Source organism: Hydra viridissima, unplaced genomic scaffold (genome assembly GCF_058129835.1).
Source record: "Hydra viridissima isolate aposymbiotic clone 2 unplaced genomic scaffold, HvirCarnegie_v1 scaffold_1, whole genome shotgun sequence".
Lineage (NCBI taxonomy): Eukaryota > Metazoa > Cnidaria > Hydrozoa > Anthoathecata > Hydridae > Hydra > Hydra viridissima.
The window spans coordinates 34,873,199-34,894,633 of record NW_028324300.1 but is presented as its reverse complement, the minus strand read 5'-3'; the positions used below and the strand labels follow the sequence as shown (position 1 = coordinate 34,894,633).

General features: G+C 31.9%; 1 protein-coding gene and 1 long non-coding RNA gene across 6 annotated transcripts in view; one reads left to right on the top strand and one right to left on the bottom strand.

The window, feature by feature from the left end:
• Nucleotides 1–17,859, bottom strand: part of LOC145192708 (chloride channel CLIC-like protein 1) — a 29,442-nt gene extending 11,583 nt beyond the window's left edge. Inside the window, exons 1-2 of one of the 4 annotated variants that reach the window (XM_090088081.1) lie at nt 17,433–17,859; nt 10,609–10,850 (exon numbers count right to left, since the gene is read on the bottom strand). The gene's annotated coding sequence lies outside the window, so the exon portion shown is untranslated. Of the gene's footprint in view, nt 1–5,661; nt 5,783–10,608; nt 12,049–17,432 lie in introns of those variants that run through there. The other 3 variants (XM_090088076.1, XM_090088069.1, XM_090088090.1) reach the window with 3 other exon arrangements.
• Nucleotides 15,810–18,354, top strand: LOC149894693 (uncharacterized). 2 transcript variants are annotated; one of them, XR_016452688.1, is made up of 4 exons: nt 15,810–16,802; nt 17,145–17,328; nt 17,467–17,688; nt 17,832–18,354. It is a non-coding gene; the product is annotated as an uncharacterized LOC149894693 (long non-coding RNA). The 2 variants fall into 2 exon arrangements; XR_016452684.1 differs by lacking the exon at nt 15,810–16,802 and having other exon boundaries at nt 17,230–17,345.
• The last annotated feature ends 3,081 nt before the right edge of the window (nt 18,355–21,435 follow it).

Genomic DNA, 21,435 nt, shown 5'->3' with positions numbered 1-21,435 from the left:
TGTTTAAAAAAATAAAAAAACTGAAATCATTTGCCTACGTCCAAGGAAAAAAAATTACTTTGATTTTTTGGATTTTTTTGTTCCTTGCTTTATTGCCCGGAGAGCCTCAAACCACAAAAGACACACTGAAAAATAAGAATTGAATAATAAAACTGATATTACTATTATTGATATGCATAGTATATACAAAGAGGCTTTAAAAATAAAAAGTTAGGCCATCAGTCAATGTGTTGGAAATCATTGTTACTTTGAACTTGTCAGTCATTTTGACCTTTTAATGGAAAAGATTACTTTAATCACCATCTTTTCTTTGAATTTGAATCATTTCTAAACTTAAAACACAGTCACAAAATAAAAAAAACTATTAAAATAGTGTCTATAATTAAACTTCGGCAAAGGCTGTTTCAAAATTCTAAATATTATAGGTTTTATTTACTGTGGATTTTTTTACAAATTACAATTACAAACAAGTTAAACAAATAAATATTTAAAGAGATTTAATCTCATAAATAAATTTAAATAAATCCATGGGTATTTTCTTAGTTTATTTTTTTTTGTCACAAACACTTATTCTAAAGTAGTAAGGTTTCAATGTTCATTAAAGATGCAACAGACATATTTCACCTAAATGTGCTTGCTATTGTATTCAACCACACATCTTTCCATCCAATTTCCATATTGTAGATGTAATTTTGAATGTTTGTATCTTTGCCACTGAACAGAAAAATTGTGATGAAGAGCTTCTAAAAATTGTTCACTGAAAGGACCAAGGAATTTTTTCTTCATTCTGATAAAATCATCAATATGAAAAAAAAAGATGTGCACTTTTGGGGTCACAATTAAAAATCCTAGACTTAAAAAAGATGTCCGAAAATCTTCAATTTTTTTTTCATATTCCTTGTCAAAGACTTTTCCAAAACAGGCTCTAACAACAGCACTGAATTTTTTGAATGCATCAATGATGGCCAAAACTGATTAATCTAGGCTCTCCAAGAGCTGATCTATCACTTCAATATTTTTCAGGAGTTTTTGGCAATCATTGCCAGCAAATTGTCCGCCATGATATGGTTGGATTGTGATGTTGAGTCTTTTTGGCCACTCATCTGCTTCTGGCAATGCTTCTTTTAGTGCTTTGATAAGTGATTTACTATCCCAATAAGCAGATGAAGTTCCATTGGGGGAATTTGTTCGAAAATAAATTTGCTTGGATCAGCTTTTAGAAGCGGTTTATGGACAACATTGTTGAAAACCTTTGCCCTCCTAATATCCTTTTGAAAGAAAGTCTGTGTAACAATTTTGAAGACCAGACAGCGTCCTGAGCACACCTTTTTTCAGCTAAGTTTTTTGCTTCACTATTACAGTATAGGCATGGATGCGAGCTAGAGTGACATTGCAAACCACATAAAATGTTAGCAACTTTCAAGTCACAAGAGACCACAAAGTCTACATTTCTCAGGTTGAACAAGCTCAATAAAGTTTTTGATGTTGCTGTAATTCTCATGTAGAACCTCTGCAACTGCCATTAGAAATTGCTTTTTAACTTCACTGTCTTTTAGAGCTTGAGAGGTGACAATTTTTTTTGAAGGTGGACGCCTTGAATCATCTTCATCATTCATTCTTTGAAGACTTACTGTAAGCTTTAGGAAGCCTCGACTTCCATCAATCTCAACTTTTATGAGATGACCTGCTTGAAGTTGTCTCTTAAGTGATATTTCTATTAGAAAGTCAGAGAGATTTTTGCAGTGAACCACTGTGTACTCTTTGTGTGGCATTTTTTCGCCTGATGATGCGAGTGTAGTTTTTGTAAAAAAATTTGCAAGTTGCAACCCTGCTTCATGAAAATTTGCTCAATAGTTTGGCTCAAAAAGAGGCGAATTTGGAACCAAATTTAGTGTTGTTGCAAGTTTTTTGACTCAATATTAGACATGCCTGTAGCTTTCTAAACTTGCACCAGGTCTTGGGCACTTAACTTATACTTTTTTGCAGTTGTTGATTTGAACATGATGCTCCTAAAGACGAATTTTAAAAAACCTTGTTATGAAATGTGATCTTAGAACAGACAAAATGGGACCATTAAAAACAGGAAAGATGCAAAATTTAAGTTACTGAGGGTAACAGGTAATGGACGACCTCCCTCACTCACTAACAGCCTGATTGTCCCACCTGGTGATGATTCTTGACCTTTGATATTTGCAGAGGCTATCTGATCAAAAACTTTTTTGTTTTCTGTTTAAATTTCTCTAAGGTTTAAATTCAAAGAAGTAGAGTTGCATTTATGAGGTAAGCCTTTCCCTTGTGTGACAAACAGTCTGAAAATCTTTTCAGGAGATTTGTGGGATTTGAAGTTGTAGAATTATCCAAAGGATGATTTTCAGTTAGCTTCAGCTTACCAATTTGGCAGTTACAGTTGGAACCTCTTGTCACAGTCTTGTTATTGATAGTTTGAAAATTGTAAAGAGTAGGCAGCTTGACAGATACTCCTCTTTCAACCCTTCTAAGTTGATTTCTACACGTTCCACACATTCCAGTTAGAACTCTAGAGTCCAAAAAGTCAATGTCTCTTGCAAAAATGTTTTGGAATCTCTCAAAGACTACACCAGAAATTGGTGAATTTCACTTTTTCATACATAAAACACTCACTGTTTTTCTTCACTCTTCGTGAGATTTGACACTATTGGGCATTTTGAAAGAGTTCAAATAAAGTTAAAATTTCAAAAAGTACTTGTTTGTGTTATCATTTGATAAAGCGCTTATTTTATTGTCAGCAACTAAAGAAAAAATTTATGTTTTTACAGCTTCTTTATTTCACTATTAAATGACATAAATATGTAACACTGTAACATTAAGTACTAAGCAATAAAATGGACCTAGCTATTCAAAAAATATGGGCTTAAAAAAATGTTTAAAACACTTGACTTCTAAGAGAAAGCGAGTTAGCAGGTAAAGGTACCCCTAGGGTAATGCAATTTAAAATGGATTAACAATAAAAGCAATCTAGTTTCATATTGTTTATTTTACATGGTTATTTTTTATCAATTTTTATTTTTTCTAGTGATTATCTATCAAACTTTATTGGTATTCATAAATAAGTATCATCTTTTCTTCCTTAAGCCTTTAAGAAAGGAGCCAATAACATGAGAAAATTTAAAGTCATTTTTTTTCCTTGGACGTAGGCCGATGATTTCAATTTTTTGAAACATGGATGCATGGGCTCCCAAACCTAATTGGTTTTATTTTTTGAGCATGACTTTTATGTTTTAAGACTCTCCGGACAGGTGCGACATGTGTTTGTTGGAACCTTAGATTATGCAATAAACAAGAAACCCAGCTATTGGAGAAAATTTTTTGTGGATCGTTTGAAAGGTTCTCCAACGTGACAATTCGATGGTTATAAATCTAAGAACTATGACCATTTTTGATGTTTTTTCTATTATTTAGGAATCTTATACAAAATCTTTCTCACCAGGCAAAATGCAGTTTGAATTTGAGTGGTTGGCATTTAGTTACCAGAAAATTTTTACAAATGATGAATATTTAGCATCATCACTTACAGATCTTGCAGCTTAAAATGCAGTTACCTCTAATTACATTTACCTCTATAGCATGAAACAGCTTGAATATTTTACAAATCTTGTAAAGTTTTGTCATGTATAAAGTCACTAGTAAATAGCGGATTACATATCGAAGATTTAAGTCATTCATTTAATTAAATTTTTACTAGTATTTTAGGTGTTATTAATATATTTTGTAATTGCTTTACGTTTTTTTGTATTTATTATATAATATATACAAGTACAGATTACGTCATTTACAGCATATTGAATATCAGCATTAGGCATAAAATCAATGTTACTCATATGATATTCATATGAATTAGAAGATCATACAACCTCATGTTGGGGTGCATTGATCTTTTTTAAGAAACCTTTTAAAGTTTAAATATACCATGTTTATAAAATTTTTGTATGAACATATTTATATATTCTCAAAGCCAGATTGTTATATAAAATTTTTTTAATTAATTTGTAATTATACCTAAATCGGGTTTTTCTGCTGTTAACAAGAAAAACTGCTCTGCCGATCAGTGCGCACTTTTTAACTCCAATACTATGTTAAATCATTGCTGATCCTTAGTTTTTTATTTCATTTTGAAGTAGATTTTAATGAATGGTTGGTTTAAATTAACATATTTACTTTCATCTTTAGTAATGCATGATCTACATTTGTATACTTTAGGGCGCACCCAAGCCCAGTTTATAAAAAAATAATTTCTTGCATACTGATTAGTTTATTACACTAGGTGTGTAACTTTGCATAATATTAACAAAGTTCGCCGCAGTTATTCAGGCAATCAACCTCGTTAGTTTTTTCTCAAACACTAAAACTGATTTTTCAAATAAAATCCTTCGTAAAATCAGCCTTACGAATGGCACCGAGATGATAGAATGTCATTTTGTCAAAGACGATACTTGAATTTAATCTTGAGCAGTGCCAATTTGTTAGTGAATTACACAAAAGCATTGATATATTACAAAACTTTGGTCATCTGTATAAGTTTTTAGGCTAGAGTTTCAAGTAATTTAAGCTCCTCGCAAATACCAAAAATTACTACTAAACCTTTTAGTTTTATAGCTTATCACATTAAACCACGGGAAAAAAATAGTTGATATAATCATAATTATAAAAGCTCAAATTATAATTAAATCACTCCATCAACTTCTCAGCTAACACAAAACCTTTAAGTACGTTTGAAGAACGTTAGAAGCGTTCTTAGAGCGTTCTTAGAACGTCCCCGACCGTTTCTAACGTTCTACGAACGTTTCTTGAACGTTTTGTGTTAGCTGGGTTTGACTTTATTGAAAATAAAATTAAGATAGCAATTGTTCGAAATCTTAGTTGTTCGAAAAACACGAGTTGAGGCTAACTTAAGAATAATAAATTTCAATATTATTTCGAACCGTAGTCATAACTTATATGAAGTACTTAAATATTAGTACTTATATGTAATAAAACAAAAATAAATAAAAAGTTCCAGTAATAAGCACTGTGTCTATATCTTATCTTCTCAGGAACTGTTAAAATCAGTTTGAAATATAAAAATTCTTTACTAAGTTTTTGTTGTTGTTGTTGTTTTTTTGCATGTTATTTCTCTTTTAAAGTCCTAGAATGAAAAACAACTTGCGAATTTCTTCTTTTGAAATTATCAAAGTCTTTAGTCGAAAATCTTTATTCACAAAATTCCTTGGTACGATTACAAAAGCGTGATCAAAATTTAGTACCAAATTTAACACTCGTACAGTATTTTTGCTATAGCATAAAAGAAACAGCATTAACTGCTATTGAACAGTTATTGGCGTTTGACAAAAAAAGAAATATTTTTCCGCACATTTTTATTAGAATAATATTGCTTATTTATCTATAAACCACACTACTAGATAGTGCTTGTTCTAGCGCATTGAGCCTTTTCCCATACTTAAGGTTGATACCTTTGATGCGTTGACTTAGCTTTTATTCAAAAAAATCTGTTTAGAAGTTCTAAAAAAATTTCTTGCCGCAATATATTTTTGTGATGATTCTTTTTGTTAAGTTCTAAATTTTTTTTCTTGTTGAAGTTTTAAAATATTTTTTGCCATGATTATGTTGTTATAAAAAATTTCTTACCGCAATGATTTAAATCTATTTTGGAGGTCTGCTTTTGTAATGTCCAATAGCCAAGGTGTGAATACCGTCTTCCAAAATGAATCTTTTATCGTCGTTAGCGCTGAGAGCGACTTTGTTGATTTCTTCGGTGTACATGTTGTGAAGATGAGATCGGATGACGTTCATGGTTTTGAGCTGTTCTTTCTTATCCATTAAGCAGTCGTAGTAATCTTTGTGATCTAATTTATTTTTAACTACATTTTTCTGAACTCCTTTGCATCTTTTGTGTTCTTTTTCTTTTTCTTCGTCTTCTTTTTTAAGGATCTTGTAAGAGTAGAGTTTAGGTCTAAGCCCAACAAACTCTTTAATTTGCTTTCCTCCGGTTTCATCCTTGAACATGCCGATGACCTTTTTATTTAAGCCCACTTTGAACCCAACGTTTTGAACAGCAGGATGGTTTTTATCAAATTCGCTCGTGTCAAATTTGCTTTCAACATCATCAGCAATGTCTTCGTAAAAATCTTCCGTTTTGATTTCGTAAAAGAGCGAGTCTGTATCGGTCATTAATAATTTTGCTCGATAACCGTATTTAGGCTTCATGTAGTCGTAGTTGTGCTCAAACATGAGAGTTTTGCTGATGTCAAGGATACACATTCCCAAGTAAACAGGTTTATCATAAAAGACTTCTGTTTTCTTCATGTGAACCGCAATTAAGTTTTCATCAAAAATGGTGTTTCAATCATATTTAGGACTTTTGGATAATTTTAAGGCTTCTTTTTTAGTGGTGACAAGTTTAATATCAACATGCTTTAGAATATTCTCCATGGTTTTACCAAAGACGGAGTTGTTCATAAGTTTGAAAAATTCCTTATCAGATTCGCAGGTAGCTTCTGTTCTCTTTTTGGTGTTGAGGTCAATGTAAATTTTCATAAAAGGTTCTTCTCTAAAGGTGATCCCTCGATGAATTTTGGTAATGACTAAACCCATTTGTTCATAGAGTTTTAGGTTTTCATGATAGACGACGTATTTCTCTTTGTTGTTTAAATTAGGAACCAGCTTTTCTACTTTCCCAATGGTCATTCTTTCAGGAGCCAAAGGGTAATCGTTGTGTTTGTCGTGAAGGTGATCGGGGTAACCTAAATCGACTTCAAGAATGCATGGCATGGATTTCCAATTGGTGAGTTCGTCTTTAGACATCCATTTAAATCCTCCAACGGGAAGATTTTTGTTCATCGTCCATCCGTACAAATTGTTAGCATCTAAATACTGGATGAATTTTGATGGTTGTGAAGGATCGTACGAGTCGCCCATGTATTTGTTATTAGCAGTTCCATGTCGGTAGGAGATCATGCTGATTCCACCGCGTATTCCTCTTTGAATCACGAGAAGCATGTCAGGGTCGAATAAAAGCTCTAATTTAATTTTAGTTATTTTTAACATAGCATCCCAAGCCAAACCAGGGGAGGTGTAATACCAAGGAGGGTCAAGACCGTAATAGGTTCGGCACACCTCTCTGAAATTTTCGAAAATGTCAGCAAGTGTCAGCACGTCAGACTTGTTGTACAGCTTATGATAATCTTTAAACGTTTTGCATCCAAATTCGTTCCAAACTTTCTGACCATGTGCATAGTCTTTCACTTCTGCTGGTTCATCGTTTAGTTTGGAATAAAATGCTTTAATAGGTGGTAATGTTGTTTCAGAGAACTTATCAATGGAGTCCACCCATTCGTAAGGGTAAATGCCTTTTTTTTTAACAAGTCAAACTTTTTTCCAAAGTAGTACATAGCCACGTTTTTGCATTGGTCGTCGTTTAGATCTTTAGACAGTTTGTCTAACTTGAAGGACATGAATCTTCCTTTAGTTTACCTTTCTTATCAATAAATTCTCTCACTTTGATTTTTTTTGAGAAGCTGATGTATTTCTCATTGTTGTTGGGGATGCAATTGAGTTTGCCACCCAATTTCTTGATGAACAAATGGCTGTCGTAACCGGACAAATTATGAAAAATGACAGGTATGAATTTTGGAATTTGATATTTTTTATTGCAAGCGTTGTGCGCAGCTCCTCGGTACTTTCCAGTTAAATGACAGTGGTCTAAGACTTTATTGTTTTCAAGTTTTTCTTTGCAAATGTGACATTGTGTTGCATCTTTAAAATTCTTTTCATCCTCATCAGTTACCACTTTCTTTTTACTCCAGCGATGTTGTAGTAAATCGCTATCGTTCCAAATTTTTATAAGTTCTGTTTCAAGGCTGTCTATAAACTTTTGCGCCACATCGTCATCATTGCTTTCTGCTGTGTACGTGACAGGTTTTCTTTTGTAAATGGTTTCGTCGAAGCATTTGATGTAGTAGCAGAAGGAGCTTGGAATGTGCTTTTGATATTTTTTGGTGTAAGACTCTTCGTTATTATATTTAGTCTTGTCATCGATGGGTTTGATGAAACTTTCAAAGTCGACATATACGACGTATGGAACTTTCATAGACTTTTTATAGTTTTTAAACTCAACGGTTGTCCCTTCTTTAGGAAGTTCGATTCTTACTGGAGCGTTATCATAACAATAAGGTTGATGAATTTGGAGCTTTTCTTCTTGGTCATAACCTTGAAGGCAATTTCTGCAAAAATATTTTTTGTGTTGACGAGCTGATGCTGAAGAACCGGCATCCGACTGAAATTTTTAATGAGGCAATAATGGTCAGTGTCTTCGTTTGAAATATACAGCAAATCAACGCAATGCTTTCGATTCAAAAATTCAGATCTTCGCAAAGGGTGAGGTTTTTTATCCATATAGCAAAAGACGTTAACGCTAATGTCTGGATTATTTTTTCAAACTTGCCGATTTTATGGTAATCAATAGGAAATTTAATTCCTTCCCAATTGAGCTCTTCCGATTTTTTAATGAGCTCATTGTTAATTCTTTTGTTGTCTCTATTTTTCAGATTCAACGCTCTGGTGACCGCCCATTTAAAGCATTGATCGTCTTTGTTTTCCATGTTGATGATCGCCTTTTTACTTTTAAGTTCAGTAGGAAGATCGATGTAGGATCCGCCGCTGAGAGGCACGTAATCAATAAAGTTTATATCCATTTTTAAAATCTTAGACATTCTGCAATTGGATCCCAACTTATTGTATTTAACACTACGTTCCAATACTTTTTCTTCCATTTCACCCATTAACTTTTTTAAATTCGTAGCACCCAGAATAATTTCCGAGTTGGAAGAAAAAGTAGCCGTTCGAGTAGTTTCTTCACCAGTTAATGACTTTGATCACAGACTCTCTCACCAAGTTAAAAAAGGCTGCAAGGTCTTGATATCGAACGGAAGGTTCGTAAGAAAATTGTCTAACAGCACGCTCCGCTGAATGCTCAGTCATTTTAAACTTTATTTTAAAAGGTCTTGGAGCGGGAACAGGTCTACCAAATACAACGTCTTTGAGAGACTTTATCGTTTCTTCCACTCCATTTCTAACGCTGCTCATTGCATTTTTCACCTTATTCGGAATGAATGATCAACGAGAGCATTTATTTTGTTGAAACCGTTGTAGACAGTTGTTGCAATTCTTGAAAACAACCCAGGTCTTGGTGCTGGAACCGGTCTAGGTGTAATGACGTTTGTTGAATCGGTAACAGGTGTGTCAAGGATGGATGGTTCAGCTCTTGTTACCCGATTTTGCAAGCGAGCAGGTCCGAATGAAATCAAGTCGCTTGAAACAGGCCTTGGAGCAGGTGTTACATCAGGTCCAACAACAAACCGTACTTTTGCAGGTTTCACAGAAACTTTAACAGGAGGTCGAACAAACCTAACTACGATAGGTCTTTCATTAACAGGAGCAGGTAAAGGCCTTGCATCAGTCGTCCGTTGCAAGCATGTTGATATTAAACTTGTCACCACTAAAAAAGAAGCCTTAAAATTATCCAAAAGTCCTAAATATGATTGAAACACCATTTTTGATGAAAACTTAATTGCGGTTCACATGAAGAAAACAGAAGTCTTTTATGATAAACCTGTTTACTTGGGAATGTGTATCCTTGACATCAGCAAAACTCTCATGTTTGAGCACAACTACGACTACATGAAGCCTAAATACGGTTATCGAGCAAAATTATTAATGACCGATACAGACTCGCTCTTTTACGAAATCAAAACGGAAGATTTTTACGAAGACATTGCTGATGATGTTGAAAGCAAATTTGACACGAGCGAATTTGATAAAAACCATCCTGCTGTTCAAAACGTTGGGTTCAAAGTGGGCTTAAATAAAAAGGTCATCGGCATGTTCAAGGATGAAACCGGAGGAAAGCAAATTAAAGAGTTTGTTGGGCTTAGACCTAAACTCTACTCTTACAAGATCCTTAAAAAAGAAGACGAAGAAAAAGAAAAAGAACACAAAAGATGCAAAGGAGTTCAGAAAAATGTAGTTAAAAATAAATTAGATCACAAAGATTACTACGACTGCTTAATGGATAAGAAAGAACAGCTCAAAACCATGAACGTCATCCGATCTCATCTTCACAACATGTACACCGAAGAAATCAACAAAGTCGCTCTCAGCGCTAACGACGATAAAAGATTCATTTTGGAAGACGGTATTCACACCTTGGCTATTGGACATTACAAAAGCAGACCTCCAAAATAGATTTAAATCATTGCGGTAAGAAATTTTTTATAACAACATAATCATGGCAAAAAATATTTTAAAACTTCAACAAGAAAAAAAATTTAGAACTTAACAAAAAGAATCATCACAAAAATATATTGCGGCAAGAAATTTTTTTAGAACTTCTAAACAGATTTTTTTGAATAAAAGCTAAGTCAACGCATCAAAGGTATCAACCTTAAGTATGGGAAAAGGCTCAATGCGCTAGAACCGGCACTATCTAGTAGTAACCACAATATCCAATATCTACCAATAAATGGAAAAAAAATAAATAAATAACAATATCAAAAGCAAGAACAAAACGTTACTTACAATCTTTTCAGCGTTTTTCTTGCTGATAACTGCTTTTCATTTTCTTTCTTTTTGAGAATATTTTCAGTATTATCAAGATTTCTGAGACCAACGTCAAATTGATCTTTCCAAGTTGTTTCATAAACATTTAACCTATCACCATCATCTTTTACGATAGGGTTTTTAACAAAATAGGATATGAAAACAACAAACTTGTAAAGATTTCCAATCATCACTTTTTACTTTTGCAAGTGTTTTAAATTCTAAATGATTTTCATTTTTGATTAAAAAAGATAAAACTAAAATCTTTCCTTAGCCCTTCAAAATGATTACAAAAGGATTTTAAAAATTAAAAACGAAAGTTTTAAAAAGCTGAAAAAAATCATGTAACAAATCATGAATGCCAGCACTTTGTTTAAATCATGTACAGTTCTTACAAAAACTTGAACAAGAAAAGAAACAAACTATAGAAATTCAAGAGAAATAAACAATAGAAATTCTTCTCTTTTTTTTGTATTTGAAATTGGGGAAAGATTTTTACAAAACAGTTTATAAATGCCAGTTGAATCTTTAAATTCCTCTTTAGATAAGCTTGAACTTTCCCAGCATCTTCAAAAATAACCCAGGCAAAAAGAGAGTTCAGCAAAGAAACTTTTTGAGTTTACAACTACATAACAAGTTTAATCAAGATCTAAAAAAAACTTATTGGCTGAAAGTTTTATTGTGTTAATAAAAACTCTCCATAACATCTAGGCAAAAAAAAAGATTATGTCATCATTGTTAGTAAAAATTAAGATATGTCAAAAAGATCGCATTTTTGCAACATTAGTGAGATCTACATCTCTTGCAAGTGTACACAACCTGCTGAAGAAATTAGTGGATCTAAGTTTGGATTATTCAAACCAAAAATTATCATACCTGTCTCTAATATTTGATAAAATGTGTTTGGCCGTCCTCCATCTGTCACCAGATCGACAGCATATTCATTTTCTTAATAATGAGACATGCCATTCCTAAAGTACTGCACGCATGTTAGATAGTTTACACCTTATTTCAAAAGTTAACGTAACAGCACAAATTGAAGACCATAATGTGAAGGTGCCAAGTAGTTTGGTAAAGTTTTTCACTCTAGTGTGATTCATAGTACTTCAATTGGACGGTGATCTCAAACACACCAAATTTTAAGTTCCGGAGAAAAAGTGGTACAATACAACTCAGTTTTTAAAAACTCGAAAGCATTTATACTTTATGCACTGCTTTTAACAAACTGCTTAAACAACTAAAAAACAATAAACTTTGTTGTAGATTCATCCCTTTACAGCTTAAAACATCGCCAAGTGTAAATTTCTAACGACAAAAGTAAATTAGAAAACTTAAAGACGTACAATTGATTACAAAATTACAAACGCTTAAAGAATATATATTAAATATTCACCCGCGCAAACAAGTCAAGCAAAAATTAAACTTTGAGCGGGATAAGTTAAAAACAAATATTTTCATTGAAATAAGTAGAATCACAGCTAATCTTATCATAATGGTAGCTTATAAAAAATGTGAGAAAGAAAAAAAGTGCTTGGATAATCGGAAGAACAAAAACAGTAAATTAGTCAACTAATAAGTAAATTAGAAAACTAAAAAACTAAAATACTTTTTAAACGTAACTTTTAAAATGTGGAAATTTTAACATAATAAAACCTCATTTTTAAATATGATTATAATTAGTTGTGATCCCTGATCGCTCAGAGAGTTAATATGAGATTATGTGGTAGTTAGAATAAATGGATAAACAATATGTAAGAGATAAACAATATGTAAGAGATATAGCTTATATCGAAAGTATATTCTGAATATTTATATTACTTGTTTATAAACAATATTTTTCAATTTTTTAGCCGGGGTATATAGGTACATATTTCTCGAGCTTCAAACTGACCGCGAATGAAGCAGGAGTCTTTAAGGTTGATGCCTGAATGTCTTAAAGTTGTCCTTGGTCTTTGTTAATTGTAAAACTATAGGCTAATTTGATTGGAAACTGCAGTCTTTTATTGATTTCGGTGAGTTCAGATTTTTAAGTATTATAATTGGAGATCTACTTTTCAGCTAAATACATGGAGAACTGATTTTCAGCCGAATGCACTATCGATTTTATTTCTATTGGGGTGGAACAAATTGGCTCCGAAAGTTATTATAGAGCGTTAAGTTATTATAGAAAGTTATTATAAGCCGGCGTTGCAGTTTTTATATTTTTAGTATTTCGATTCTGGAACTTTCTTAACCATCAATATAGAGATTCTTAAGAAGGTGCTTTCAGGTGGTTGTAATCAAATTTCTCCATTCACGCAGCAGAAACTTGGTGTTTCTCTACTGAATATTTTCGCGTCGCAAAATTGCAGGTATAATCTGTTTTTCAGATTTCGACGTGTTTGTGTTTATTATATCAAAATTTGTGATTATTTTTATTGAGTAAATTTTGGTCATATTTTTTTTTCTCAGAAAATTTCGTTGTCTAAAACGTATTGTAAAACATATGGTAGACAACAGAAAAAATTACTGTTCTTTTCTAAATTATAGTGTATGGCCACCTTAACGGTTGAAGAGATTACATTAGCAGTTTTACACTTGATATTGTTTTAGATCTATTCAATTAATTACGAACAATACCTACCATCATCTAAATATAATAGGAGAAATGTATTTTTTAAAAATCAAGTAACTTTAAAAAAAAAAGATCCCCCCTCCCCTCCCTCCCCTCCCCTCCCTCCCCTCCCCTCACCTTTCATACTATTTCCCTTATATAAACTCAACATGGCTTAAATTGCCTTTTTTACTATAATTGCTTACAAGCAATATAAACAATTTTACTAAAAAAAATGTTATTTGTATAACACACTTAGCTCATAAGATGAAGCTTTAGCAGAAAGTAATTGAAAACCTTTTCTTTACTGTGTTCATTTTTAAAAATAAACTGTCATTGCTTTTAAATAACTTTAAAAAATGATTTTAAAAAGCAATAAATAATTTGAATTTGTAAACATGTTAGCCACTCGGGTAAAGGAGCAACAACATATCCAAAACAAATTTTTTTAAACAATTTAAATAAAAATCAAAGACAGGGTATGACCAAAAAGATCTTAAATATTTTGGAATTAAAAAATATGAGCTGTATAAACCAATTTGAATATTTATCAGCTGTTGATATTCTCTTTTAAATGAATGAAGGTTTCAAACCTTCATTCATTTGATTAACACATCAGCTGTTTGAAATTCTTGGTGAGGATGTACTTCCAAGTAAAGAAAAAATAAGGGTTTTATGTAACAAATTAGGTAACACACAAAAAGAGGTTATACGAGTATTTGTGCTACTAAAATATAAAGAGTATGAAGAAAATGTCGATTTAGAAACTGAAACATCGATAACGACTTTGCAGATGCTATGCAACATTTAAATGCAAAATGACGTAACATATAAACGGTCCTTCAAATCAACGAGCAACAATGATTTCAAGTATAAGAAACTTACGCAATAATCAATTCAGATGAAAAATCTGTTAAAATTAGGCAAGATCAGTGGAGGTATATAAAACGACTCCATTTTAAAATTTAATGGTGATAAAAAGTTTGACGAAAGTTGGAAAGGTTTCTTCAACGATTGATCAATGTAGTCAATGAATGATCATAATGTAGCTTATTAATCCAGGAGCGCCACATCTATGATGTATACACATCCGAGGATCCGTTGATGCAAAATTTTAAATGCTTTTTTTTCTGCAGAAAACAGTTACTTTTGAATCTTTTAGTACAGTACAGTTTAACAGTCTCCAAAACCGAAATCAGTGAAAGAAAGCAACAACATGTGGGTAAGCATTTAGCTTGATTGCACTTATATTTCAGGACTTTGTTTCAGAAGATTCAAAACAAAGTTTGTTTAAAAAATGTGGTAATTAATCTGCCATCTTTTAGATATTAAAAATATCATACTTACTTTTGCTCTTTTTATATAGAACTTCGTTTTAAATTGAAAACATTAATATATTCACGCTAGGGGGTATCTTAGTACCAGAAAGTTGTTATATATAGTCAACTTTTCTGTTCAAAAAACTTTAAAAGTGCACGTCATTCAAATTATGGCTTTTTATATTTTGTAAACTGATTCAGATAAAAAGAAAATACAAAAAGTTCAAATTTTCTCTTTAAATCAAATTGAAAGTTGTCTAATGAAAGTTTAAGTGCATTAGTAATCTCAAATCTCCGTTTTTTAAGTCTTGCTTTCTAAATTGCAGTGCGCTCAATTCAACTCTGTCAGTAAAAAACCTTTAATGTAAGCATCATTTCTTAAGCTTTACTAAACATTTTTTAAACATTTGATAGGGTAAAAAAATTAAGTTTTCTTTTTCTCAAGGAATAGTTACACAAATAAAGTGAAAAAATTTTTTCCAAGTTTTTAGCCAAACCAGGCTAAAAGCTATCAAGACCACCGTAAGAATGTGTATTGTTTCTAAAAAATACAAAGAGACTGCTAACAGCTTGATAAGCAGAACGATCTTGCCATTCGTACCACACAAACATTGATACATGTGATTCGCGCATACAATAGAGGATTTACGAGTCCTGCAGAACTGCAATATAACACAGAAAAGAGGATAGAAAAGACGAGACATTACCAGGTTTTTTTGAACAAAAACTCGTGATCAGATGCATGACTGTTTCTTCTGTCAAGTTGGTCTTTCTAGGTTGAAATAAAAAAGCCTAGAATGACTATATTTTTAAACATTGGATTTACCAACAGCACGGCGAAATGGAATATAGGAGGCTACCTAGTGGGATATAGGAGGCTACCTAGAAGACTTTAAAAATTGTTAGAGTCATGTATGATGATTTTTTTTTGAATAACATAAACTTAGAAACAATAATTTATTCATCAGGATATGTATCCCTGTAAGTGATGGTAACCTTACCTTGACATATCTTAATTTTTACTAACACTGATAAGAATCAATATCTCCTAGAAGTTATGCAGAGTTTTCATTATCATAATAAAACTTTCAGCCACAAAATCTTTTAGATCTTATTTAATTTGTCTGTAGTTGTAAATTCAGAAAGTTTCTAAGTTTGTATTTAAAATCTATTTCTTTCTCGTCTTTCTTTTTCTCTGTGTTATTTTTTATGAAGCTGCCATTCAAACGGAGAAAGTTTTTTTAAGGTGGAATTGAAAGATTTTCTGCGTGATTAACTGTCATTCCACTGAATTCAATTGCTACTCCGTGTCCGTGAAATTGTTATTTTATATAACTTTTGTATACATTAAAATTTATTCAGTTCCAATATATTTAAACATGGTAAAGATAATTTTTAAACCAATGAACTTTTTCTTGTGCCCATCTGACTTTTGGAAACTAATGCAAAAAATTTCCGAATAATACAACTGTTAGAATCCGTTTTTAACAGTTTTAAAATTTTTTAAGTATCTTTCTTATCGTTTTTATGGAACTGAGTGGTTTTATGCTCTAATATCAAAATTAACAGCAAATCGAGATGGTGTGCTCTATCATTGAGGTGAAAAAATAATAATGAATACAGGAGAAAGTTTTTCATCCTCATTCAAAAGACTGAACTAAAAACTTGTAATTTATTTTTTGTTATTTAAGAAACTGCGCTATGCAGTACTATACATAAGACTTAAGACAAATTTTTTCGATATTTTTTAAAGTTTGAATTTTTTAAAGGTTTTTTTTTTTATTTATACAGTCGGTTTTAATTTCATTTAAATTTTTCTTTTGATTTACACTTACAGCGCAAAAATTTCAAAGCTTAAATATTGATTGTTGATAGGCAAACCAAAAAAATATAGAAAACAAACAAAAGACAAACCACAAAAAAAAGTAGCTAACCAAAAAACAAAAAAAAATAACAAAAAAGAGTTAGAAAATTAGACAGGCATAAAGATGTTTTATGTGCAGAGAATTAGATATTGTGTTATCATTTCAATTTTAAGTCATTATAATATTATCATGAAGATAGCTACAGATAATGTAATATAGGTAACGCAACATAAAATGACATATGCATAACACTATATAATCATACATATATAATAAGGTTGCTTAACTCGTACCAGTGCTAAGGTTGCACCACTTAAGTAGCACCACTTAAGTTTTGAAGAAGCTACGGAGTCATCTGCGCAAATAATCAGAACTCAATATACAATGTAACTCAATGTAAGTTGCGTCACAAAGTTCTTTATAGCATTGTTGTTTGTGTTAAACCAACTTGATATACATACATACATGCATACATATATATATATATACTATTTATATATATTCTCACCTAAAGTGATATTATTTTAACTTAATTATCATTTTCTGCTCATGTTAATTTTGCAAGTTAATTGTTGATAAATTTAGTAATTTTTTTCAATGCTAGTTTTATTTACTTGTCAATTAACTTGTGTCGAGTTATAAATCGTACTTTATCCGTATTCGTACCAGGACGACTTAAAATACTTTGTGCTTCTAACTACTCTCAGCTAACGTTGTTTTCTTTATTTTTTTTTTTAGGCCATAGTTATGTAAAAGCTATTAAAGCAAAGTTATCATAAATGCAAACAAAAAGATATGGAAGGGGCGTTAACCAAAGAATCGAAGGGAATTATTGGTTCAATGAAGCTCATAAACAAGATGACACCCCAGCTTTTTTTGATATTACGAATATAAGCTTTTAGAGACAACTAGAAAATTCTTTGTGAGTGTTGAAAAATGGTTATTGTTTTTAACTTCTTTTTTCTTATCTTTTCAACTTTTGTTTTGTTTTTTTCATTTAGTTTTCAAAGTAATTATGAAGCATACCTTTAACAACCGTCCAACTTTTACGTGTATTTAGAAAAACACAGATGTACATAAAGCAGTTGAAACCATCCAAAGCACTTCGTATTTGAAGCATGTTCTTGTACATTTTATAAATTTAGTTCAAAGTAATTGGCTACTAACAATTTCTGCCCTTCAATTGAACAAATCAGCGATTGCACAAATTCCAAATGAACAATACTATTATTATAGTAGTAATGAAAGCGACATTGTTGATATCTCGAGTGACATGTCAGAGGTAACTTAAAAGCATGAATATTTCAAGTTTTTGTAAAGTTGTAAGGTTTATCGTATAATTAATCTCCTTTATACTTTTTTAAGTTACATTCTCATTTGGTTTGCATATTTTTGTATTGAATTTAACTTTTTTTGTTTAAACAGCAAACACAAAAGTTAAAGTAAGAACCTTGTGTTACAAACAACACCTAAAAAGATAAACTCAACTTCACTATTTTACCAGCTGTTTCACTTGTTGTAATACTTGGATTAACATATATTTGGTGTAACAAATCAATGCTTGATAGAAATAAAAACTGAGAAAGAAGATTTGTAAGGATAATGGTGGTGAAAAAGTAGCAAAAGAAACAAAACCAAAAGAAAGAGTGTGTAAATATATTTCTAAGCAATTACTCGACCAACATTCTATACAGTTATGAAAACCAAAGCAGCTTTTACAGTATAGATATAAATCCTCTGAAATTTTCAATGGAAAGCTGCAGAGATTCATACAAAGTTAATCATAAATCCTCTGAAATTTTGTTTGAATGGAAAGTAAAGAGAGTTATACCAAGTTAATCAAAGTTTTTTTATTTTTTATTTATTTTTTTTTAGTGTAGATGCAGACTTAACTTTCTATGTTGTAAAACCAGTTCCCCAATTTTTAATACAAAAAAAGTTTCTGTTATTTGTTTTTATTGATATTTATTGTTCATCTTTTTTTTAAGAACTGCACACAATTTGCCCATCATTTGGAAGGGAATTCTCGCAATAAGCTGCTTAAAAACAGGCGCCTAGTCATGAAGTTCCCGCTGCCAAATACATAGAGGAACTTAGATTATTTTTAAAAAAATAGTTCAAAGTTACTTTTGAAAATCTTTAAGTTTTAGATATATCAAAGATTTACAGCAGTTCTCTACGAACTATAGAAATCCTTTGAGCAACATATTATCAAATTCATTGACATGAAAGGTGGAGTGTTCGGAATGATAAATAGATTTTAAGTTTGGAAGAAAATAAACTGCTATTAGTCATTAAACACTTAGCGACTATTTTCAATAGTTAAATTGTAAAATTGCGACATAAATTCATTAAACAAACATGAACTTCTGTGGCATTTTTTTCTAATTTTCTTATAATCTGTAGAGTTAGGTTACTGGACCAAACAAGCTCTTTAATCCAATGATCAGGATATCAACTTGTTTTGGCAAAGAAGAAAATGTGGAGAACACAGTTCATGTGCCAAAAATTTTTTTTTTGTTTAGAAGTTACGACTGTTTAAAATTATTTCAGGGCGTAAATAACTTTTAAACATTGCACGGCTATAAATCTCACTCGAAAAGAAACGTTTTGATGACTTTGAAATCTGTCGATTAACTTTGATCAATTTTTTACCAAAAAAAAAAAGTTATGATTTAAGGAGACATAGTTCTAGAGAGAAGGCAGTTAGGGGTTGGGGCGAGGTTTTGCTCGCTCCAAATAACCTATTTTCTTGAAAGTCATCCTCATTCGATACCAGTATCAGAACATTAGAACTTTGGGTATACCCCTTGCCTCTTAGATACCTAATTTGAATAACAAATTTCATGGGCACTCCAATAAAATAAGTGGTCTCTGCTCACGGCCACCTGAAAAAATCCATCTTGTGGTGATAAAGTAAAGTTCAACATTTCCTATAGTGTGTGCTGCTTAGGATGGTCTTTGTTTTGGACTTTTAAATAATGGTTTCGGCACATTCCTTCTTTGTTCCTATAAGTTTAAAAGTAATTTAGTCTAACTGTTTTTATACTACCTATTAGCTGTTACATACTTGTTTCTTTATATTTGCTACTTCAATTTTGCTTCTACATAAAATCAAAAGTGAATTAAAAATGTTAAATTTCTTGTTTAAATTTGAATTTTAGTTTCCATGTGGTTGTAAATAATAATAAAGTTTTCATAAAAACTTCAGTATTATTAATTCAAAATCAGCGTAATGAGAAATCTAACTAATGCAACACTTTGGAATTATCAATTAGATTGCCAGTCTGACAATGAAATCTGGGTAGGTGTAAGTCTATAATTCTGAAAAAAGGGCAAAAGAAATATAGTTACACCCAGCTTAGCATCAGTTTTAGATAAAATAAAACTTAGTGAATGCCCGGGTTGCTTTTGGTTAGTGGAGAATGCATGGCATTCGTTATTTGCTACATTGATTCTCCATGGGATATGTTTTCATGGCGCAGAAATATCGTTATAGGTATCTTTTGCTGCTTTTTGCTAAGCATACCCTGGGAGTGGTTCAGGTATATTTTTAATCAAAATCAACTATACAAATAATATAAGATAAACTATTGTTTAATAATTTCATTCAATGAAATCACCCTCTACTTTAATAACAGCTTCGATTCGAGACCTAAACAGACTACAAGCGCGCTTGAGATGGCCCTCGTATATGTTGTCCATTACTCGGACAATGGAATCTTTCAGAGAATCTTTGGTGTTGTGGGGATGTTTATCAATCTCTCTCTCAACGACGCCGCACACATAATAACCCAACGGATTCAGGTCTGGAGAATTTGGAGGCTACATGTTTGGAGTGATGTGATCATAAAAATGGTCCGCCAACCATTCCTGAGTGTTTTGAGCCTTATGTGTTGGTGCAGAGTCTTGTTGAAAAATGTAGGACCTTCCATTTCTTACTCTATCAGTCCAAGACTTAACAACAGTACCCAAGACGTCAATGTAAGCGGCAGAAGTGACTCTTAGTCATTGCGGAAAGAAGTATGGTGGCATCACATGTCCTTCGTTGCTAACAACCCCAAAAATCATAACAGTTGCAGGAAGTTTTGTGTGCATGACTTTTGGAACTTTACAAGAGTTATTACACACCCATCTGTTATTTCTTTTGAACTTATCAATCTTATCAAATAATTAGCTTTGGTAGTCTCAGACATAAACTGGTCTCTGCTCATCACATAAGACTTGTAGTGAAGATTTTCATGAACAGTCCTTTGAATTGTGGCTTCTGAAACACCCAGGTTTTTTTGCGATTGACCTCATTGACTTTTGAGGGCTCTCGTCAACAATATTCTGAACTTGATGAATATATTCAGGTGTTCTAGTTGTGTCTGACCATTGCTCGTGCTTTTTACGTTTTGCAGCTTGATTACAATCACCATCATTTTCTTCTAACTCCTTGCGAACTTTAAAAACAAAAGATCGGGTGAATTTAAGAAATTGTGCGATTTGTAAATCGCAAAGCTCTGCCTTTAATACTACAATTACAGCATGTCTTTTCATTAGTTTATTATCTTCATTAGTTAACTTAAATCTACTGATGCTTCGACTCCTACGTTTTAAAAAGATGCCAATATAGGCTTGACAGATGAACAATTTAAAGTCAAAATTAACAGGTTAAATGCAACGGACAACCTTTAATAGCGAAGATTGGATTCAAAGGAAACGCTCAAAAGTTATTGAAGAAGTAATAAAAGCGGATGAATCAAAGATCCTTCTTCGAAATGTGTCATACTTCTTGTTTAAAGCGTGTCATATTTCAAAATGTGTCATATTTCTGTTTGCACTTCTCTTGCACGACGCTAAGAAACATTCCAGTGGTCTTTTGTTAGGTACAGCTGGTGGATTTCTCTGTTTTGTCACATAGTCATTTTTTTTGTTCATATTTATATGGTCTCACTCAATCTCACAGTAACCGACAGTTATGTAGAATTATTTAACTGGTACCGGATATGGAACAACTGAAAATTATAAAGATAATTTTACCCCT